We start from the raw sequence: 14,700 nt of genomic DNA on the forward strand, positions 1-14,700 counted from the left end.
CACCAACCACAACAACAATAAGGCCAAGTTCCATTTGGAATGCTAAGGCCAATGTATGCTCCACCATCTCCCATCATTCAAGGCAACCAAGGTGCCCATGTTGCACCTCAAATTGCTAATCCTCCACTTGTTTTACGAGATCACTATGTGCCTAATGAATATAATGCACCCACATGCATTCAATTGCCACCATTTAGAGCACATCATTATGAAATTAAGCCACAAACCATTCAAATGCTTCCTAACTATCATGGACTTCTAAGTGAAGAACCTTAAAAGCATTTGGATGAGTTTCTTGAAGTATGTTTCACCGTAAAATATACGGACATGCCGGAAGAGGTCTTAAGACTCAAACTTTTTCCATTCACCTTAAAGGACAAGGCAAAGTATTGGTTTAACAATCTTAGGCCTTTTTCAATCACTTATTAGGTAGAAATGCAACAAGATTTTTTGAAGAAGTATTATTCGGTTTCTAAGACCAATGCCATGAGAACTTCCATTAGAGAATTCACACATGGGGATGGAGAAACATTTCATGAGGCATGGGAACGCTTTAATGAATTTCTTAGGAAGTGTCCACATCATGACATGCCCAAATGGCAATTAGTTTAATATTTCTTTGAGAGCTTATCGAACAATTACAAAGGCATGGTTGATGCTTCCATGGGTGGCTCTTACATTGATAGGCATGTGGATGACGTGTGGCATCTTTATAAAGCATGAGTGAAAATTATTTGTATAGAACATTATCATCCAAGAATGGTATAAATTCACAAGGTAGGAATAGTGTTGGCTTACATCAAGTCGACCACTCAAATGAAATAGCCGCCGAAATGAAGTTTTTATCTCAAAGGTTTGATCAATTTTTGATTAACCAAAACTCGGCGAACCAAGTATCTTCTTTTCCTAACCATTCTCATCGTGCATCTAATGAATCATGCATGACTTGTTTTACTGTTCTTCATTCTACTTCTCATTGTCCTCATGGACAAGTGCAAAATGAACCTAATGAATAAGTTAATACAGCTTTTGTGAACCAAGTGAACAATCCTTATGGTACTCATTATAATCCAAGTTAGAGAAATCATCTGAACTTCTCTTGGAAAAACCAAGGAGAGGGCTCAAACCCTTCCCAAGGCGGTTTTCAAGGGAAGTACATTCCACCTCCACTTCAAAGCCAAGGATCCCAAGGTTATAGACCTTATCAATCACAAGGGAATCAATTTGCTAACTCTCATTTCCCCAACCAATCTTATTCCCAAAGAAATGCTAGAAGTCCCACCTTTGAAGAAAAAGTTTTGAATACTTTGGCGCTCTTGAGGCAAACACACAATTGCTTCATTCTCACTCTCAATCCATTGCTAAGCTAGAAACCCAAGTAGGGCAAATAGCAAGCACTCTTAATGCTAGAGAGAAGGGAAAGATGCCTATGAATGCCCCGCCTAAGCAACAATGTGTTGTGGAAACCCATTCCTCATCGAAAGGCCACACCATTGAGCATGTCAATGCGGTGACTACCTTGAGAAGTGGAAAGATTGTGGACAACCAAGTGGGTGCATCCAATGAAAAGAGTGAACCAGCATAACCACGAGTTGACACCCGTCCCGTTTCATATCATATTCCTCTTTCATTGCATATACATGATCTTATGAATGAGAAAGCTTCAAAATGTGATTTGAAGAATGATTTTGAAAATGATTTGAAGAAAGATTTGCCGAAAAATGAATTTGAAAAGGTTTTATTAAAAAATGATTTGAAACAAAGTGATTTAAAAAATTCTTGTGTTGAAGAGTTTTCAAAAGAAAATGCTGAAAAAGTGTTTGAGCCAAAAGCTCAATTTCCAGATGCCTTAAAAGGATCCATTTCAAAAGACAAGCAAAAAGGCAAAAACCAATGAAATCATGGAAATGTTTAGGCAAGTGAAAGTCAATCTTCCACTTTTGGATGCAATCAAGTAAATTCCGGCTTATACCAAATTCTTGAAAGACTTGTGCACCCAAAAGCGGAAGAACAAGAGCCAAGCACCAAGGAAAGTGGTTTTAACCGAGCAAGTGAGCTCAATTTTGCAACATAACACTTTACCAAAGCTTAAGGACCCCGGTTCACCTACTACTTCATTCATTATTGGTGATCATATCATTAATCGGGCTCTTCTTGACTTAGGAGCAAGTGTTAACCTTCTTCTATACTCGGTTTATGTCAAATTAGGCTTAAGAGAATTGAAACCGACGTCGGTAGTTTTACAACTTGCCGACCGATCCATTAAGAAGCCTAGGGGTATCATTGAGGATGTTTTGATAAAGATTGACAAATTTTTTTTCCCCGTTGATTTCGTTGTCATTGACACGGAACCGGTCCCCAATCCTAAAAGCCAAATTCCTGTTATCCTTAGCCGTCCTTTCTTGGTAAATACTAATGCCAACATCAATTGTAGGACGGGGATAATGAAAATATCATTTGGCCACATGAAGGTGAAGTTGAATATCTTCAATCCCACACCCAACTCATTGAACAAATATGAAGGAGAGGTTAATGTTGTAGATAAATGTTATGATCTTCAATGTCAAGGAAGTGAGCTTTGGGGTAAGACCAAAACTTCAAAGGAATCATCTTCAACCCTGCATTCTCAAAATATTGTTTCAAATTCTTGCTTTGAAAGGGCATGGAAGCCTAAAGATTGTGATTGCATTGATAAGGGATCAAAACCTTCTTTTGAGCTAAATTCAACAAGTTCCTCAAAGAACCATTTGTTGGGTAGAGTTTAAAGCATTTATCACCCCAACAAGGAGGGGATACACTATAAGATGTTTGATCCGGGTTAAAAGAGCCCAATGTCTTGCTAGAGATATTAAAGACTAGCACGACATTTCATAGGGTGTTAAAACCCTATTCCTCCCTCATTTCTATCTTTAATTTCATTTCTTGCGAAGTCTAGATACTTGTTTTTGGTCCTTATGCATTAGAAGGAACTGTGGTTAGGATTGTATGAGCTTTTATGTTGGAGTTGAGCATTTTGCATAAATTCGATCGATCTCAAATGAGAGTTCGATCGATCGAACTTCTACCTGCATCCAACACTTAGAAAAATTTTCGACCTGCATCCTAATCACCTCTCTGTCCCATCGTTCGAACTTGTTCTCAGATCGATCATAACTTTTTCGATCGATCCAAACCTCAAGTTCGATCGATCTTGAGTTCCAACACTTAGCCAAAATTTTGAACCAAAAACCTGCATATTTTTACTCTCTATCAGATCGATCGAACATTTGTTCAGATCGATCTCTGTTCTTCATCTCACCATCTTTGACTTTATTTGACTTTTTAATTTTCAAACATGCAAAAATATTTTTATTTTATTTTATTTTCCAAAAATACCAAAAAGATTTTCTTTTATTTTCTTTTATTTACTTAATTTTTCAAATTAAACAAAAAAAAAAAAAAAAAAAAAGAAAAAGAAAAAAAGAGATTTTACTCTTTTTATTTCAAAAATCCAAAAAGATTTTATTTTATTTTATTTTATTCTTATTCTTATTTTTCAAAAAAAAAAAAATCCAAAAATATTTTCTATTTTTCAATTTTAATTTTTAATTTTAGTTTTTAATTTTTCAAAAATTTCAAAAAATCCAAAAATACTTTGAATAGAGATCATTACAGTTTGATCGATCTGAGAATTCAGTTGGATCGATCGAACTGGTCGGGGACAGTTTTTAAAAATAGAAACCGAGGGTTTCAAGATCGATTTCGAAGATCGATCCAACCCTCTCATTCTCAAAACCCTTGTTCCTCATCTTCGCCACTGTGCATCCATCCATCTTCTTTGTCTCCGGCGAATCTCCGGTGAGATCATGTGAGCTTCGACTCTCTCTCTCTCTCTCTCTCTCTCTCTCTTTTCTCTCTTCTCGGATTTCTTGTCTTCGTATCTCCTCTTCTCTCCTCGATTTTGGGTAAGATCCGAACTCCATCTTTGATTTCAAGCTTCAAGTTGTTAAATACATGTTTTAAATGTTGAATCCATGATATATTGATGATGATTTCCTCCATTGATGAAGCTTGAGGCACTATGTATATATATGTATATATATGTTTATATGTTTTGTATATATTTTATGTTTTGATTCAATTTGTGGAAGTATGGGCCTAGTCCAGTGACTAGGATTGAGGAATTGTTATGTTGATGGGCCCACGACCATGTCGTGAAGGCCCCGTGTCATCCACGTCACAGATCTGTGACTTTTCGGTTTTCACATCGTATAGTTCGATCGATCGAACGTCTTTCTTAGATCAATCTGGTGAGATCGATCGAACTTAGTTTTTTAGTTTTTTAGATCGATCGAAGTTTTGAGATCGATCTCACATTTTTTGTGATGGATTGAACTTCACAGATTTCATATATACATTTTATGCATCTTATCTTGTGTCATGCTATCTTATAGATGCCCAATGCCTATGATATTCCACATTGGATGCATTTTACACTTATACTGCTTAGCATGTTCACCTCCTATCACTTGCATAGATTCATGTCATATTTGTTTTGTCTATCTTATTTGACATACATGTCTCTATTTTGTGCTTTCAATTCTTTATTCTGGCACTAACTCCCATTGTAAGTTTTTCTTTTTCTTTTGACAAGCCATGCCTAGGACAAAAACTATTGCCAAGAGGCAACACGGGCCTCAGAGACATATCAGACCTAGGATAGAGGAGCCAGCAGAGCCCTCTCATATACAGGATGAGCTAGCAGAGCCCTCTCATATACAGGATGAGCTAGCAGAGACTACTCCACCTCAGTCACCTTCTCATGAGGCTGAGGCTGATCATATTCCATCTACTTCACAGGCTAAGGCTGTGCTCACTCCATCTCCATCACAGGATGAGGCTGAGGCTGAGTATTCACCATCACCATCTCCACTACACTAGCCACCTCAGCCAGCTCGAGAGCGTGACAGGCTATTACCCAGATATACACAGATGTTAGTGGCTCATGAGTCAGTTTTTGGTGTTGACTTCTTCTCCAGATCGGTGCTGACCCGATCAGCTTATGATGATATTATCCGGAAGGGCCTTGTAGCAATTCTTGCCCCGATTACTGAGCCAGTCTACCCGCGGCTAGTTCGGGTGTTCTTCCAGAACCTCCTACCGTCCCCGCATACCACGGAAGCTGGTCACTACCATAAATGGCCACCATATTACTATTACTATGGACACACTAGCCAGATCATGCCATTGTCCACACCGATGCCCTTCGGAGCTACAGGAGCTTTATCCCAGGCTATACAGGCCTTCTTATGCTGACATGGTAGTTTTCTTTACAGGTCACTATGCCGATGGCAAGACTTTCGCCACCCACACTTATCTTCCAGATGACCTATGGTTATTTGATTCCGTTCTCTTTCGGAACATATATATCGTCAAGCATAAGATTCGACAGCGAGGAGACTATCTGACAGCCCTCTACGCATTCTACACGAGCCACTGGGTATCTATCCCCGCGCTCATCTGGAGCGTTATGAGGAAGCTCTACGATGAGCATATCAGCAAGGAGAGAGGCCCAAAAGGGCTAAGTCTCTCCCATTTGGCCACCTCTTCATCCAGATCTTGCTTGATCAGCGCTATCCTTTCCATCCACGGGAGCACCCTGAGAGAGGTTCCTGTCACTTCTTGAAGAAGGACTGGGACAAGAGCTATAATGCTATTATTGCCCGATTACAGGAGGATGCAGCTCAGGTGGCAGAGGACTTAGATTTAGACGATTTAGAGGTTGAGGCCCCAGCAGTAGCAGCAGACCCAGCAGCGGACGACGCACCAGTTGATCCGGTTATCGAGCGTATAGACATTGATTTAGAGTGACCTGCAGATGATGCAGAGCAACACTCTCTAGCTAGATCACCCATTTATGTTGAGGAGCATACTTAGGATCTTTCTTCTGATTCATCCGTACCTGAGGCTCCTAGTCAGATCCCCAGCTTTGGAGAGCGTCTTCAGGCTCTGGAGGATGCAGTCATTGCTATCAGAGCTGATAGTGCTACCATTCGAGCCGATGCTGTGGCCCACCGAGCTAATTTTGCTACATTCCGCACGGATGTCATGGCTACACTCCGAGACTTATCTCATAATATCCGCGGAGCTCGCCCTGCCAATCCTGCCCCACCTACCTGAGATTCTCACTCCTTCTATCTCTCTATACTCCATCTCTCTGATTCATATATGTTACTTTCATCAATGTATATTATTTGCAGCTGGATATGTCGGCTTTGATCTTTTGATGTACTCTATACTTTATTTTCTTTATATATGTTTTTGCTATGGATGTCCTCTATTATGTTCTTATATCTATCTGTTTGACTTCATCAGGTGCATTCAATGACTACAGTCAGAGAGAATGCTACATAATTTTCAGGACCACCCTTATACCTTTCTCACTGCTTTATTTTATTTACACTTACATGTCCACTGTGCACTGATTATCCCGTTTTGTTATTTGATGAGTTTATCCGAGTGCCAAATTTCAGGACCACAGTTAATCCCAAGTTTGTTAGGGTTATGCCACCCACTTTGGATACTTCAGTCCTAGCTATTTTTTGCCTTAATTGCACTGGCATACTCTTTCCCTTTGTTCTCTTTGCACATTAAGGACACTGTGCAATTTAAGTTTATGGGTAATGGTGTATATTACAGTGTTTGTTTTTAAATTCAAAATTTTGAGCATGACTTGTGTATTTAAGAGATTATTTATGATTGGTCCATGATTAGCGATGATTTTGATCTTTTGAGGACTATATTGCTTAAAATTTAAAAATTGCTTGACTTAAGAGTCCAATACTCCTTGTATGCCTTGTGGATGCCATTTAGGAGTAAATTTTTTGAAAGATTGATATCTTGCTTGCACTTGTGGTCCACATCATCTTGATTTTGTGACTGTTTTGAGATTCACTCTAGTATTCTACACTAGCACAGGCGCACACTAGCATTCATTTGTGGGGTACATGCTTTGTTGATTATTGAATTGGTTATATCCCAATTGGGCTAGTAGTGCATTGAAAGCTTTCATTCTTGATAAAGGTGGATAACCATTTTCACTAAGTAGTCGGGATTCTAGCCTCATCAAGCACTGAACTTCTCGAGTTGAAAGGTGAAGGGCCCAAACTCTAGGTTAATAATTGAACTTGATTACAAAAAAAAAAAAAAAAACAAGAAAAAAAAAAAAGAAAAAGAAAAAAGTGAGGACTTCTCCCAAATGGTGAGAAGTGGAAAATAATTAGATGGAGGTTGTCTTGATTTATAACTTAGTTGATTTAAGCTTGTAAGTCCGTAGGGGTGTTTGAACACCTAATGCCCTAAAGCCATCTGATTTGGGAGTCATTGACCTAATGCTCGACCTCATGAATCGCTAGAAAGTTTAATAGATCAACACATTGCACCATGCTTCCATCTTTGATCCTAAAAAAAAAAAAAAAAAAACGAGTGAAAAGAATAAGCGCACCTAGAACAATAAAGCTTTAATAAAAGGTCCACTTTGTGTCTTGATGATCGGTACTAGATTTGTGTGCTAGTTTAAGGGTAAGGATGTAATTAATTCTTTAGTTGGCTTAGATAGCAACACATTTGATGCCGGTCCACTCAAAAAGGATTCTAGAGTTATTTTGATTTGCATGATCATTTTCTTGATGTGTGGATGACCATATTTACTTGCTCGATGTTAAAATTTTGGGAAATTGCTTAGAATTGTTCGAAAAATTGCATACTTGAGATAGTTTTCTCCCAATCCTTGTTTGCAATATTAGTGTCTCTTTTGAAAGAATGAGCTTAATGTTTGTGGGTATCATTTCTGGAAACCCTCACGAGACTTCACTCGTCCACTAGGGGTAACCTAGGGGTTTAAAGGCTTGTTGTATATGCTAAGTGCAATCGTGTTCCCTACGAAAATGGCGTTATCCATTTATTACTTTCTAGTACATAATTGTATAGTTGTTTATTTCATTTCTTTACTTTCTAGTTCATTGCTAGAGACTAGCAATATTTAAGTTTGGGGGTGTGATGAGCGCTGAAAAGTGCGTATTTAAACCCCTTAAGCTTAGGTATTCTAGTACCTTTATCTATCTTACTTTACCGTTTTAGATTGATTTCATGTTATTTCCATTTTCAGGCACTTATCCCAAAAATAAGCTAACTCAGCCAAATAAGAGCAGAAATTAAGCAATTCTAGGATGAATCAAAGAAAGGAGCCAAGTGGAAGCAAAAGGTGGAATTCAACATCTTCGATCGATCTCAGATCAGAGTTCGATCGATCCAACATGATCAATCTCAGCACTTCAAGATGGATCTGAGCCATGATGACATTTTCAGAGATCTCAAAAGTTTGATCGATCCCAAAAGTTCGATCAATCCAACATCATTCTTCGATCGATCGAACTACCTTGTCCTTATCCAAATGATTGATCTTATCCAGTTGTACCACCCTACCAACCACTTTTGTCCTTTTCCCAAAAATATCTTCGAAATATCTCAGATTTGTTTTTATCCAAAAAGACGCTGCCATTGAGGATCGATCCAACTTCAGTTCGATAGATCTCAGCCATGTTCGATCGATCTAAGTCCAAGGTTCGATTGATCAAACTTCCTCTAGTGCGAAAAAGTTAAATTTCCAGCTCATTGAAAGCTGTCCTTATCCAATCATTGGGGAATATTTTGTGCACGACCCCAGCTCATTTTGTGTGTCACTTGGCCTACCTATATATAGAATATGATACACTTTTTGAGGAGGACTTTTAAGATCCATCCATCACAATAGAGGCTATTCTTAGGGAGGAAGAAAGGAGGAGAAGGCTAGAGACACAAGCTTGTGAGCTCTTCATCAACCAAGGAGTAGATTTCTTCCATGGAGTTTGCCCTTGAGGGTTGGAGAAGCATTACCATGAGTGGCTAGACATCTTCTTGGGGCTAGAGTTAGCCCCAAACATGTTTTCTACATCTTGATTTTGTGTATTATTGAGGGATTAGTGTTGTAATACATATTTTGGCACATTTATATATATAGATCTTGTTTATTCAATGATTTATGTGGTTTAATGCTTCCAATTGATCATTTCATTCTATCCATATGTCTATGTATGTTAGAATAGATGTTCATGTGTTTGTCTCTATTTCTTGTGTTATTGATGATGTCTATGTGTATTAATGCCATAGATTTAGAGATTGTCAAAACATAGTGCTTAATGGAATGCTCTTGTAATTTTCTTGATGGTTCATGCTTATTGCTTGATGGATTGTGCCTCTCCCTTAGTTTAATTAGTTTAATTTCATGTCATTAGCTTAATTGTAGTGTAGTGGTAGTATAGTTGTTAGATGGGAGGACAATTCATGCTTGTTGTTTGATGTTCCATACTTTTGAATGCAAGTGGCATATGTCTCTAACCTTGTGGTGTATTTGGCTTGTGAGCTTAATGAAAGGATCAATGACTTGCTAGATATATTATGTTTTTCACATGCTACTTAGACAATATATACTTAATTGTTAGATATATTGTGCTTTTCACATGTTGCTTCGACAATATATACTTAATTGGTCATCCTTGCTAATTGAATCAACTAAACACACACACACACATCAATATTGCAACACACATTTCCCTCATTAGTCACTTGTTAAAGGTGTAGAAAAGTATTGTTTGGTGGTGACCTCTAAACCCCAAGATCTCTCTCTCTTACTTACTCTTTATTGCATTTAATTATTTAGTTTAATTTGCTCTTTAGTTTAATCAACCAACCAACTATTTATTTGATCACTCGACCTACTAACCCTAATTGTGATTCCTCAAGCTAGTACGACAACTCAATCCCTTGGGACGATCCCTACTCACCCTAACTATATTTTTAGTGAAGGTAGTAGTGACTTTTATAAATGTAAAACTTGGCCCTCACCTTAATGCACACTCTTAAGCTTATGGTAAGATGACACACTACTTATCCTCCGATAAGTCAATTATCGAGGCTTTCCGCTTTCACCGCCTCAGATTAGCAATTGGCTCCTCCTCCTCGTCGTTTGACACTACGGCTTTCTCCTTGTCCTTGGGCTTGGGTGGAGCTGCCCTTGCAGCCCTCCTGCCACTCCTTGGCTCGACTGATGTGGCAGGCACAACAGCCTCTGGTACAGCGTCATACGCCACCTCACCTATCTCCGAGGCTAACGGAGCCATTATCGACCTGTGTCCTTGCACCCCTGGTCGAGGCATGCAAAGAGAGACATCGTCTTTGTATACGGCTACCGGGGCGTATGGATGAGGGAGTTGTAAGCAAAACATCCTGAACGAGCCCAAACAATCCATCCAGTACTGTCGATAGCTCCCTGTAATATCACCCTGGCGACTTCGTGCACTTCGTGCAGGAATCACGATGCTGCCAACATTCTCTTCTACCAGATCATACAGCACACTGAATCGAAATAGGGCTTCTTCCAGTTCTTCATATTTCTCCACTAAGTCACACTCTCTTAGCACCCCTTGGTCATACCCAAACTGTCTTGGTACACGTCTTGGGTTGTACACCTTCGGCACATCGCCAGGCTTAAATCGTCCAGCCAAATAGCCTGGCAGCACCACTAAGGCAAATGTCTGTTCGTCTGGGTCTCTAGATTCTGTTCTTAGCGTATACACCCTCGCCTCCTCCCAGTATATCCCTAAGTCTACTACTCTAACTATATCCTCCCTTTAAGGTCTGAAAATAAACTCTCGCTCAAAGTTGATCACCTCTCCGAGTGGTACTCTGCAGCATTGCCCACTCCAGCGCCTCCTTTGCATTCCTTGATCGCTCAACTCCAGAGGGACAGGCCCGTAAGTAGGGAAGCGCTCGTACAGATACATTTGCAAAAACCCAGTCGCCACATCAGATACCATAGGGTATCAACCAACTAAGCCTACACTATCCTCTGCGATCATGTCCAATCGATGGTACAATGTCCCCAAGAATAATAGCCCCAAGGGGATCGCCACTACAATTGCGATCTTCACCGCAATTAGGCACCATTGACTTAAAGGTGCATCATCTGGAGTGCCTGGGAATATATACTTGGATAGCCAGCACAGTACATATGCTGCGAGCTTTACCGGGTGCCCAATCTTGTCCCCATCGACAAAGGGACGCTCTGACTTCTCCCCCTTGAAGGCTGGCTACAAATCCTTGAACCAATAACGTATCCATGCCCCTGTCATGCTCTTCCTGGCTCCCTCTGCCCTCTCATCGCGTCTCGCTCCCTTTGTGTTAAAGAAGGATCCATAGTTTTTGGTCTTCTCCAATCCCTCTTCCAGCGCAGCCATTATTCCCTTCTCGGCAACATCCATCGTCAGGGGGACTGTAAACCCCCTACCCATGACATGTAGCCCAAGCAATTGGGACACATCCACTAGCATGGGTGTAAACTCCCCCCACTTCACCACAAAGGTGTGTGTTGAATTACACCACCTTGATACCAATAGTTCCAACCCTGGCCCATCTCGGGGCACTTTCGACTTCTAGGATAGACGCATGGCTCGTGCAACTCGCGCTTGCTGCAGCCACTGTACAGACATAGTGTGACTGAAAATGTGCTCATACCACTCCTCCCAACCTGCACATAGACCCACCGGTGTCTTGAACTCAATAAAACAATAAGGATACATCCCTTGTTCAATGGCAAGCCGGTGTACACAGTCCGTCGGCAGCCGGGCACCTGTTTCCATGGCGACTTCTTCTTCCATCAATTGGGCTACCCCGCTGTCAATCTCGTCTTTGGCCATGTCCCCCGTCGCCGTCCAGAATCTATGCATTGGTCCAAAGAATAGAGCACACTTCCATTCCCCTTCGGTGGTACTTCCGGCACTAGTTCATCGGTTTTACTCAATTGTTTTCTCTTTGTCATTTTCTTAAACACCCGTACTACTCCTGCACCAATAGCCTCGTCACTCTTACATAGCTCTATCGTTAACAACACCACGTCAATTCCTTCCTTGCACTGTTTTTTTTCTTCCTCTATTTGTAACACTCTTCTTGTCTATGAACCCGGCCTTTATATAGACAATTAGGGTTTCGTTTTGGGGAAGACGACAACACTCAACAGCCGTGTCTTATCATTTTCCCATTTAATGTTTAACCGCCAAAACCACCAAGCCGTACCGGTTTTCAACACCATTAATCCCCATACCTTTATGCACGCGCCGTTTATTTTCAAAATTCAAAATTCAAAATTCAAAACGTCACTTGCAGGGGGACTAAATGTGGACGTGGTTCAGCCACGTCACCAAAGGTCAAGTCAAATAGTCAACACCTTGACAAGATCCACCTCAACAAGGTAAACAATAGTCGACCATTGGGCCTCAAACTTTGAACCAAACATTCGGTTGATGGATCTTGGGCCTTGAACCACGAGCCATCTCCGCAGTCGATCGACGGGGCCTTGAACCTCAATCTGACCCCATCACAATTAGTCGATTAACGGGCCTTGAACCTCGATCCAACCCCATCACAATTGGTCAATCGACGGGCCTTGAACCTCGATCCGACCCCATCACAGTTGGTTGATCGATGGGCCTTGAACCTCGATCCAACCCCATCACAATTTGTCGATCGACAGGCCTTGAACCTCGATCCGACCCCATCACAATTCGTCGATCGACGGGCCTTGAACCTCGATCCGACTCGATCATAATTCGTCAATCGACAGGCCTTGAACCTCGATCCAACCCGATCATAATTTGTCGATCGACAGGCCTTAAACCTCGATTTGACCTTATTGCAATTCGTCGATCGACGGGCTTTGAACCTCGATCCGACCCCATCATAACTTGTTGATCGACGGGCCTTGAACCTCGATCTGAACTCTTCATAGCTTGTTGGGCAACGGGCCTTGGGCCTCTGATCGTTACAGTTCGATGACCGACATATCCTGAGCCTCGAATCAATGTAGCAGCAAATCATCAATTGATGGGCTTTGAGCCTTTATTCAAGCAACGAAGGGCTATGGTAGGGCTCTTCGAGTGACACTAGGATGTAGAAGGGATTTTGGAATGGAGGATAGAAAATTAGTAGTGTCTTGTCCACTAAGGTAAGACCTAGCTTGAGGATAAGAGCAAAGGACAGTTGGAATAGTACAATCGCCTTTACATCCTGTCATTCTTGGATTATTCAATAGGAAAGGTACACTTGGCAGTTGATCCAAAAATATAGGGATTAGGGCAACATGACCCAAAGAGGCATGATTCTGACCCGCTCTAAAGATGAGGCCCAACAATGTATTACCTGGATGACCTAGGGCTATAAAGGAGGCAGTGACAAAAAGAAGCGGGTAAGAACTGACAGCAGCTCCTTCCCTACCATTGCTCAAGATTCTCTCTCTGGACTGGTTTTCTCTCCCTTCTTCCTACCCTTCTGCATTCTTCATATTGCTGAATGGTATATTCCCAGACCTTCTTGACTCTTCCAGGACTCACGCAGAACCAGGTATCTACAGAAGGTTAAAAGGCTGTGGCTATCATAGGAAAAATATGTTGAAAAAGTGCTTGGAAGGTTCAACATGGACAAATCAAAATCAGTTGGAACTCCTCTTGCTAACCATTTCAAGCTCTCTTCTAAGCAAAATCATCTGATGAGAAAGGGAAAAGAGAAATGGAGAGAGTTCCTTATGCTTCAGCTGTGGGTTGTTTAATGTATGCAATGGTGTGTATGAGGCAAGATATAGCACATGCTATTGGAGTTGTGAGCAGATTTCTTTCCAACCCTGGGAAAGAACATTGGGCAATAGTGAAATGGATTCTCAGGTATCTAAAGGGTACTTCTAAATTCTGTCTTTGTTTTGGTAATGGTAAACCTGTGCTTGAAGGTTTCACAGATGCATATATGGCTGGACATACAGACTCTAGGAAGTCAACAAGTGGGTACTTGGTTACTTTTGCAAGGGGAGTTGTGTCATGGCAATCCAAGCTACAAAAGTGTGTTGCTCTCTCTGTTACAGAGGCTGAATTTATTGCTGCAACTGAAGCTTGCAAAGAGATGTTATGGATGACAAGTTTCATATAAGAATTGGGGCTTAAGCAACAGAGGTACTCGTTACATTGTGACAGTCAAAGTGCAATTCACTTTAGCAAGAATCCAAGTTTCCACTCAAGATCAAAGCACATAGATGTGAGGTATCATTGGACTCGAGATACTCTTAAAGAGAAGTTGTTGGAAGTTCAGATTATCCATACTGATAAGAATAGATCAGATATGATGACTAAAGCCTTACCTAGAAAGAAGCATGAGTTCTACAGAAGCTTAGCGGGTATGGTGGATCCTTTCACATAGTCGGGAGGGGGTGATTTGTCGGGCAGGTTCCCTCTTATGTGGAGAGCCCAATAAGTCTCACATGGTTCAGCCCACTTGGATGTCCAAAAGCCCATGTGGAAGCCCATATATATTCTCCTTTAGTGGAGATGTAGGTTAACGAGAAGAAAAGAGATTCGATTCAGACAATAGAAAGTGGAGGCGGCGTACTGCTGGTTTGGGTGAAATTTTGTTAAGGTATTACTAAACCGTGTAACTTGAATAGCCATGTGAAACACCTTTTGACTAATTTATTTTTACATTTAAGTAATATTTTAAAACAATTAATCAGTTACTTGAAATTGAAATCCGAGAAAATTAGTTCGAAATTCAAAGAATTTATTCAGTACTCCAAAACGAACATTATGA

General features: G+C 40.7%; 1 pseudogene; it reads right to left on the minus strand.

Annotated features, from left to right (window-relative positions):
- Nucleotides 1-492: 492 nt before the first annotated feature.
- Nucleotides 493-590, minus strand: LOC132287514 (small nucleolar RNA R71; annotated as a pseudogene).
- Between the last annotated feature and the right edge of the window lie 14,110 nt (nucleotides 591-14,700).

Source organism: Cornus florida, unplaced genomic scaffold (genome assembly GCF_030987335.1).
Source record: "Cornus florida cultivar Cherokee Brave unplaced genomic scaffold, ASM3098733v1 CherokeeBrave_3.0.0_Hap2_Chr11, whole genome shotgun sequence".
Classification (NCBI taxonomy): domain Eukaryota; kingdom Viridiplantae; phylum Streptophyta; class Magnoliopsida; order Cornales; family Cornaceae; genus Cornus; species Cornus florida.